This window comes from Mastomys coucha, chromosome X, assembly GCF_008632895.1.
Source record: "Mastomys coucha isolate ucsf_1 chromosome X, UCSF_Mcou_1, whole genome shotgun sequence".
NCBI lineage: Eukaryota > Metazoa > Chordata > Mammalia > Rodentia > Muridae > Mastomys > Mastomys coucha.
The window spans coordinates 101,429,901-101,439,487 of NC_045030.1; the positions used below are offsets into that span (position 1 = coordinate 101,429,901).

Genomic DNA, 9,587 nt, shown 5'->3' on the forward strand with positions numbered 1-9,587 from the left:
CTGATGTTAGTCATCAATTCCATTAACTGCATTCTTTTGGTCACTGAAATAAAAGCTCGAAAGATCAAAAAAAAAAATGGAAATGTGCATGCATCTTCATTTACTGCTGGGGGAAATGCACATCTTCAAATTTTGAGGGGCAGTGTGATTAAATAATCAAGAACCTTGAGAGATGAGCATACAGTTCAGAGGTAGGCATGTATAAGGTCCTGGCTTGCATTTCCAGAACCTTACCAAAAAAAAAAAAAAAATCACACACACACAAAATGAGGTTGTTTTAATCATGCTTGCCTAAAGTTTCTAATTAACAGCAAAGTTATGTCCTAGATCATTCACCAAACTTTACTTACTAACAAATAGACATGAGAGTGTTGGCTGGCAAATGGGATTAGTGTTATGGTTTGGATGCAAAGTATATCCCACATGGCTCAGGCAATGAAGACAGTCACCAGGGCAATGTGCAGAGACAGGGCTGATCTGTGGCTTAATGCCTTGTGTACCTGTCTATTCCTTCTGAGTCCCGAACTTTGGACTCTTTTCCTTCCTCACTTGCATGAGGTTAAATAATTTGATGGCATTACCAAAAGGTGGAGGTGGGATTACTTGAAGGAAGATAGCTACTGCCTTTGAAGTATGTCTGTGCCTCACCCTTTCCTTCTCTAGGTCTTGGTTACCTTGAAAAGAGCAGCTTTACCCCACCACACTCAACCTGCCACAGAGATCTGCCTCAACACAAGCCCAGTTTGACAGGGCTTGTGGACTGAACCCTCTAAAGCCATAAGTCAAAACTCAGGTAAGTTTTCAAATCTCTATGGAATTTAATATGTAGTAGGTTTTATAAGACCTTACCTAGAGAGTGTCTGGTACCAGGAAGTTATTAACCCCATAGCAGGTTAAAGCATGTATATATATATATATGTATATATACACACACATATATGTAATAACCTTTATAAATATAAGTATGTGTTTAAGCATAATTTTATATATATGAATGTCACATACATATGTAATGACAATTAAAGAAAAAGAAGCCACAAATTTGAATAAAAGCAAAATGGGGTACATGGGAGGGGATGGAGGAAAGAAAAAGAAAAAGGGAAATGATATACTCTCAAAATGTTTAATATACATAAAGAGTTGATACTAGTAATAATAATAATAGTAGTAATAATAATAATATAAAGGTTTTTTTTTAAGATTTATTTTTTATGTATCTGTACTGTACCTGTACAGATGGTGTACAGATGGTTGTGAGCCTTCATGTGACTGTTGGGAATTAAATTTTTAGAACTTCTGCACGCTCTGGTCAACCCCACTTGCTCTAGTCGGCCTAGCTCACTCCAGACACTCCAGAAGAGGGTGTCATATCTCATTACAGGTGGTTGTGAGCCACCCTGTGGTTGCTGGGATTTGAACTCAGGACCCTCAGAAGAGTAGTCAGCCATCTCACCAGCCCATCTGAAGGTCTTAATTTGGTTAAGTACATACATGATATGAACGTAGGGTACCTACTGCAGTCAACAATGTCCCCTACAATTTTTCTTCTTAACTCATCTACAGTTCATAGAAGATGCCTTTTTGAGCAAAAGAAATGGAAACTATTCTCCCTATTTCTGTATCTACTACATTGTTCTGCTTCTGGAATATTTAGTCTATAGAAATAAATGTGGCTCTAGAAAAATTATTTATAAGATAAGTTCATCAGAACATTATCTGTATATGTATTCATTTCAAATATTCAACTAATACTTCTTAAAAGTTGAAACAAAGAAATTCAACAAACCAAAACTAATAAATTAAAAAAATGAAGACAAGGTCTCTCTTGTCCAAGGTCACCCCTGGCTGTCCTTGAACTCAATGTATAGACCAGGATGACCTTGAACTCACAGAGATTCACTTTAACAAACTTACTACCAGGCTGGATACAGCTCAGCTGGTATATATAGTGCCTGCAGAGTATGCAGGAAGTCCTAGGGCAGTGCTGTCCTAGGTTCAAAGCCCAGCAGTGCACAAACTAAATGTGGTAGCTCGCTCATGTAATTTCAGCACTTGGTAGGTGGAAGCAAGCAGATCAGAAGATCAAGGTTATTCTTGACTGCATAGTAAAGTAAAAGCCAGCCTGGGATACATGTGACCCAGTCTTGAGAAAATAATAATAATAAAATAAAATAAAAACTTACTATAAAACTACAGTAATCAAGATAGTATGGTATCAGGCATAAATGCAGACATATGAGCTAACAGAAGAGACTTGAAAGTCCAGAAATAAAGTCAGGAGTCTTCTGACAAGAGTGCCAGGAAATACAATGAAAGGAAAAATATTTTTAACAAACCGGTTACCAACTAGAAACCAACTAGGTATACATAAAAGAAGGAAGTTTGACCCTATCTCCCACTGTATACAAAATCAATTCAATATAGACCAAATACCTAAATGTAAGCACTAAAATCACAAAACTCTTATAAAAAAAAAGAGATAATTTTTTTTGTTTTGTTTTGTTTTGTTTTGTTTTTGTTTTTGTTTTTGTTTTTTGGGACAGGGTTTCTCTGTATAGCCCTGGCTGTCCTGGAGCTCACTCTGTAGACCAGGCTGGCCTCAAACTCAGAAATCCACCTGCCTCTGCCTCCCAAGTGCTGGAATTAAAGGCGTGTGCCACCACGCCCGGCTGTAAAAAAAATTTTTTTATGAAGATGGTTTTGATGATAGAGTCTTAGATATGATGTCAACTACAGAGCAACAGAATTAAGAATAGACAAATATTAAAACTCTTGTTCTTCAAACACACTATCAAGAAACCAATGAGTGCCAGACATGGGGGTGCACACCTTTAACCTTAATACTCAGAGAGAGGCAGGTGGATCTTTGTGAGTTTGAGACCAGCCTGGTCTACAGAGAGAGTTCCAGGAGTTTTCGGTATATAAGACACAGAAAGAAATAAATGAAAGCAGGGGAGAAGAGGAAGAAGGGAGGGAGGGAAGGAGAGAGGGAGGGAGGAAGAAAAGGAAAGGGGGAGGAGAAAAAGAGGGTAGGTAGTGAAGGGAGGGAAGAAAAGAGAGAAGATAAAAACCCAACCCATAATAGAAATGTGTGCAAATCATTTGTATTGTAAGAGACTAGTGTCTAAAATACTCTAGAGCTGGGCAGTGGTGGTGCACGCCTTTAATCCCAGCCCTTGGGAGGCAGAGACAGGCGGATTTCTAAATTCAAGGTCAGCCTGGTCTACAGAGTGAGTTCCAGGACAGCCAGGACTATATACAGAGAAACCCTGTCTCGAAAAACCAAAAAAATAAAATAAAATAAAATAAAAATAAAAAAATAAAATACTCTAGAACTCAATAATAATAAGACAACCTCTCGGGGCTGGCGAGATGGCTCAGCGGGTAAGAGCACTGACTGCTCTTCCAAAGGTTCAAATCCCAGCAACCACATGGTGGCTCACAACCATCCCTAATGAGATCTTGCGCCCTCTTCTGGTGCGTCTGAAGCAGTCTGAAGACTGCTACAGTGTACTTACATATAATAATAAATAAATCTTTAAAAAAAAAGATAAGACAACCTCTTCACATATACCAAGAGGATTTTTACCAAAACAACACTCCAGGGGAGGGGAGGAAACAAACAAACAAACCAGAATGTCTCAAATGTTGGTGAGGACGTGAGAGAATTGGAACCATCATGCACTACTGCTGAAACATAAAATTCTGTAATCACTACAGAAAACACTATGATGCGTCCTGAAACTCTTAAAGCATGCAATCACATGAGACTCAGCACTTGCACTTCTTGGTGTATATTCAAGCAAAGGGAAAGCAAGGAGCTGAGCGATGCTCGGCAACCCACACTCTGAGCAGTATTCTTCACAACAGGGAGGGGACACTGTCCTTGCAGGCAACGCTGCTGTGTTCTCTCTTCTCCTTAGTGTTTGTTCATAAGCACCAATGGCTATTTGTAAGTTCCCATCAAGAAGAAAGAAATGTGGACAAATGCTACTTACAGACCAAACTTAGAGACATTATACTATAGGAAATAAGCCAGTAGCAAAAGGACAAAGATTCCATGAGTCCTCCCCTATGAGCTTTGTAAGATAGTCAAATTCATTAAGACTAAAAATGGTGGTTGCCAGGGGCTGAACACAGGAGGGGATTGAGAGACAGTACTTAATGGGTACATAAAATTCTCTGGGGAAAATGAAAATGGTCCAGAAATGGACAGTGGTAATGGTTTTATGACGTGAATGTTATGAAATGTAATGGCACGATATTTGATAATACGGAACTACACATTTTAAAATAGTTAAGAGAGGACAGGAAAATGACTCAGCAGGTACAGAAGGTACTTGCTGCCATGTCTGAGACCTGAATTCCATCCACCAGAATCCATATTATGGAAGGAGACAGTGAACCTCTGCACCTTGTCTTCTGACCTTCACATGCATGCCATCACCCAGATGTGTACATACACTAAATAAAATATATTGTAAATTAATTTTAAAATAATGGTTAAAGGGCCTGGGAGATGGATCAGCACCGAAGACTTGAGTGTGATCTCCTATATAAGAGGCCAGGTATGGTGGTGCACATGTGCATTCACAGCACACCTCCTTGGAGAAGGGAGGTGGAAACTCACAGGCTAGTCTAATCCAGAGTATGTTGCTGTACAGAAGCAAAACCAAGAAGGAGACCCTGCAAGGTGGAAGGTGGAAGGCAAGAACTGACTTCTAAACATTCTCTGATCTCTAAACACATGCAGTGTGTAGCACATGTACTTGCAGTTAAAAAACATGGTTAAAGTCATGGTTTGTGTTATGCATATTTTTCCACAATAAAAGTAAAATTACTCTTTTTTTTTTTTTTTTTGGTTTTTCGAGACAGGGTTTCTCTGTGTAGCTCTGGCTGTCCTGATCTCACTCTGTAGACCAGGCTGGCCTTGAACTCAGAAATCCACCTGCCTCTGCCTCCCAAGTGCTAGGATTAAAGGTGTGCACCTGGCTAGGATTAAAGTGCCGCCTGGCTGACTCTCTATTTCTTCCTTAAGATTGTGAACAGTCTCCCTCTTCTCTCTTAATAACCTATTTTTAAAATTGGCAAAGCATTTGACTAGATATTCCTTCAAAAATACGTATAAAAAGCCAAACAGAACAGGAAAGAGTGCTCAATACCAGCAGTTATTATGAAACTAAAAATTAAAACCATAACTACTAGGTTATGGTTTTACTAGTAAGGCTATGTTAAAAAAATTATAGAAGGATTGGTAAAGGTGTGGAATGATCTCATGGGAATGTAAAATGATATACCCTTTATGAAAAAGCTTAGTGGCTTTTCAAAATGCTAAACATGGAATTATTATATGACCCAGCTCTATTCTGAAGTATATAATCAAGAAGAATGTACACAAAACGTACCCAATATTTCTAGTCACATTACTCTAATAGCTAAAAACAAACAACCTTAAGCACCTATCAACTGATTAACAGATCAATAAAATACAGTACAGCCACACTATCAAATAAGATGCTGGGCGCTAGGAGTAGTGGCACATGCCTGTTGTTCCAGCACTCAGGTATCTGGGACAAGAGGATGTCAAGTTCAAAGCCAGCCTGACCTACACAGGAAAACATTGCTCAAAAATAACTAAATAGACAGGATAAATTTTGGGTAGAAAGTTTTGAGGGTGAGTTGGTGTCCATATTGTTTCAATGGGGTTCCTGCCTGACTACAGGAGGTGGCTTCTTCAGGTTCCATATCCCCAGTGCTGTGAGTCTCAACTAAAGTCACCCCCATTGATTCTTGGGAGCTTCCCCTACCCTAGGTTTCTTGCACACCCTTAGGATGTCTCCTTTCCCACCCAGATCCCTCTCTCTATTTGCTTCCTATGGCTATTTAATTCCCCCTTTGAAGTAAGATTCAAGCATCTTTGCTTGGGCCTTTCTTCCTGTTCAGCTTCTTTGGATCTATGGAGTATAGCAATAGGTATTCTGTACTTTATACTAATATCCATTTATCAGTGAATACATACTCACATGTATGTCTTTTGGACATCACTCAGGATGATATTTGCCTGCAAAATTCATGATGTCCTTGTTTTTAATGACTGAATGGTATTCCACTGTATAGATGAACCACATTTTCTGTATCCATTCTTCGGTTGAGGGACATCTGGGTTGTTTCCAGTTTCTAGTTATTACGAATAAAGCTGCTATGAACATAGTTGAGCAAGTATCCCTGTGGCATAGTGGGACCAAATTTTATCTTGTCTAAAAGAAATGCAGGGACAGGGGATAGAGCAGAGACTAAGGGAATGACCAACCAATAACTGGCCCAACTTGATACCCATCTCATGGGCAAGCACCAACCCCTGACACTATTAATGATACTCTCTTATACATGCAGACAGGAGCCTAGCACAACTGTCCTATGAGAAGCTCCACCCAGCAGCTGGCTGAAACAGATGCAGACACCCACAGCTAAACATTGGACTGAACTTGGGGACTCTTATGGAAGAATAGGAGGAAGGATTATGGCCTCTAAGGGGATAGGAACTCCACAGGAAGACCAACAGAATCAACTAACCTGGACCCTGGGGACTCTCAGAGACTGAACCACCAAGCAAAAAATATACAAGCCCCTCCTATATGTAGCAGGTTGGTCTTCATGTGAGTCCCCCAACAACTTGAGTGGGGTCTATCCCTAAAGCTGTTACCTCTCTGTGGATCCCTGTTCCTCTAATTGGGCTGTCTTGTCTGCCCTCAGTGGGAGAGGATGCTCCTAGCCCTTCAGAGACTTGATGTGCCAGGTTGGGAGAAACATCCAAGGGGGCCTCCACCCTCTAAGAGGAGAAGGAGAAGGGGTGGGGGAGGGGTTGTGTGAGGGGGGACCAGAGGGAGCAGTGATTGGGACATAAAGTGAATTTTAAAAAAAATACAAATAGGGCTGGAGAGATGGCTCAGCAGTTAAGAACACTGACTGCTCTTCCAAAGGTCATGAATTCAAATCCCAGCAACCACATGGTGGCTCACAACCACCTGTAATGAGATCTGATGCCCTCTTCTGGTGTGTCTGAAGACAGCTACAGTGTACTTAGATATAATAATAAATGAATCTTTAAAAAATACAAATAAAATTTAATTAAAAAGCACCTAAATAATAATTATCTCTCTAAATAAATAAACTCCATGAACCTTGGAAACTGTATAGTAAGTGAAAGGAACCAATCACAAAAGACTGTATATCCTATACAAAATGTCCATAAAAGATAAACAAAATTGAATAGTAGTTGCCAGGGGCTAGGTAGGTTGGGAGGAAATAAGGAGCAATTGCCAACAAATATGAATAAAATGTTCTGCCGGGCGGTGGTGGCGCATACCTATAATCCCAGCACTTGGGAGGCAGAGGCAGGAGGATTTCTGAGTTTGAGGCCAGCCTGGTCTACAGAGTAAGTTCCAGGACAGTTTCTACACAGAGAAACCCTGTCTCGAAAGAAAAGAAAAAAAAAAGAAAAAAAATGTTCTGCTGATTACTAACTTCTATGAGCAGGCCAAGAATACTCACAAAGGTGAATTGTGGGATATATGAATTATAACTCAAAGCTATAAAAAGGAGGACTGGTGCCTAACAAGCACAAAGCTCCGGCTTTGATTCCCAATACTGCATAAATCAGGTTTATTATAATGGCAGCCCTTAAGAGATGACGGCGGAAGGACCCAAAGTTCAAAAACAGCCTGGAAAACACAGTGAGTTTGAGGCCAGCCTGCACTACATGAGACTCTGTCTCAAAAATAAACATGAGGGGCTGGAGAGATGGCTCAACAGTTAAGAGCACTGACTGCTCTTCCAGAGGCTCACAACCATCTGTAATGGGATCTTGTGCCCTCTTCTGGCATGACTGAAGACAGCTACAGTGTACTCACATAAAATAAATAAATCTTTAAACAAACAAACATGAACAAAAGTTCCTAAAATAAGCCTGGCAAGGTAGCTTAACGAGTAAAGACACTTGTTACAGACAATGCCCATGACCTATGTGATGGAAGGAGATAATCAGCTTCTGAAAATTACCCTTCATAAACAGACAAACAAATATTAAGTTCCTGAAAAAAGGCCATACCTACACTGAACATTTTACAAAGGCTGGTCAATTAGTGGAGCATCAATAACTGCAAAGAGGTTAGAATGTCACAGGTACTGGGCCCTAACTACACTCTATCTTGGGCTATCTTTAGCTATTTACTGCCCACCTCTCAGTATGATCTAGCATCCTTGTGAATATTAGGTAAGTCCTTTTATAGCGGAAGCTAGGAATATTAGCAAGTACCACTGGAGGCCTATAAGAGGGATCTCAGCATCCTGAGGGCTATATTGCTGGGTTTTTTGTTTGTTTGTTTGGGTTTTGGTTTTTGTTGTTCTTGTTCTTTTTTTGGAGACAGGGTTTCTCTGTGTAGCCCTGGCTGTCCTGGAACTCATTATGTAGATCAGGCTGGCCTCAAACTCAGAAATCCGCCTGCCTCTGCCTCCCAAGTGCTGGGATTAAAGGCGTGCGCCACCACTGCCCGACTTATATTGCTGTTTTTTAAAAAGCTTTTCCTAAACTAGTACGGCATTGAAGTATGGGATTTGGAATTTGGGTGGCTGACTTAAATCCATGTTGTCAGGCCATATTCATTGATATTTGCATCTAAAATAAACTATTTCATATTCTATTCAAGCTGACAGCTGTGGTTTTGACAAAAGAAAGAACATAGGGGCTGGAGAAATGGTTCAGAGGTTACAGCACTTGTTGCTCTTGCAGAGGGCCCAGATTTAATGCCTAGCACCCTCAGGGTGGCTCACAACCCTCTAAACCACTCCAATTCCAGGTTTCCCAGTGCCTTCTTCTGACCTTCTAGAAGAAATCTCAGTATCTGAGGGCTCTAGGAGAGACTTCCCAGCTTTGAGGTAATCTGCCTACTTGCTAGGAACATACATGGTATAGATCTATACATGCAGGAAAAAACATTCATATACATAAAATAATAAAATAAATCTTTTTAAAAAGTGTGAAGCAAATTTATTTCAAAATAAATTTCTCTTCTTCCTCCTCCTCCTCCTTCTCCTTGAGACAGGGTCTCATCACATAGCACTGGCTGGTCTGGAACTTGATATGCAGATCAGGCTGGCCTTAAACTTATAGAGATCTCCCTGCCTCTTTCTTTGCCTCCCCAGTGCTGAGAATAAAGGTGTAAGCTACCATGCCCAACAATAACTTTTTTCTTTAAAAAACATAAGACAGGAAAAAACAGACAGCAGAATAGAGACTAAGATGCTGTAACTCATTTTTTTTCTAATGGGCAATACAGATTTACTGGTTGTTAAGTAGCTGTGCATAAAGGCAGAGAACAGAGTACCAATGGAATGTTGGGGATTAGAATGCATTGAACAAGGAGGAAAGAAAAAGGAAACTAACCTGTCTTCTAAGACTGTAGATTACAAAAGAAAAAACACAATTAAATTAAGCTAAAAAGAATTTAGTTTCATTCTCCTTCTCCTTCGTGTGCAGGGTGACCCCAGCATGCTAGCACAATAAAATTCCTCTTGTTTTTGCATCAAAA

The 9,587-nt window shown here is 40.1% G+C and overlaps 1 protein-coding gene and 1 long non-coding RNA gene across 2 annotated transcripts in view; one reads left to right on the forward strand and one right to left on the reverse strand.

Moving 5' to 3' along the window:
* Positions 1-9,587, reverse strand: part of Snx12 (sorting nexin 12) — a 124,447-nt gene that overhangs the window by 10,197 nt on the left and 104,663 nt on the right. The window lies entirely within an intron of this gene.
* The window catches only part of LOC116087158, a 13,151-nt gene that overhangs the window by 2,156 nt on the left and 1,408 nt on the right, over positions 1-9,587 (forward strand). The window contains exon 2 of the long non-coding RNA XR_004117274.1: positions 664-793. This is a non-coding gene — a long non-coding RNA (uncharacterized LOC116087158). The remainder of the gene's footprint in view (positions 1-663; positions 794-9,587) is intronic.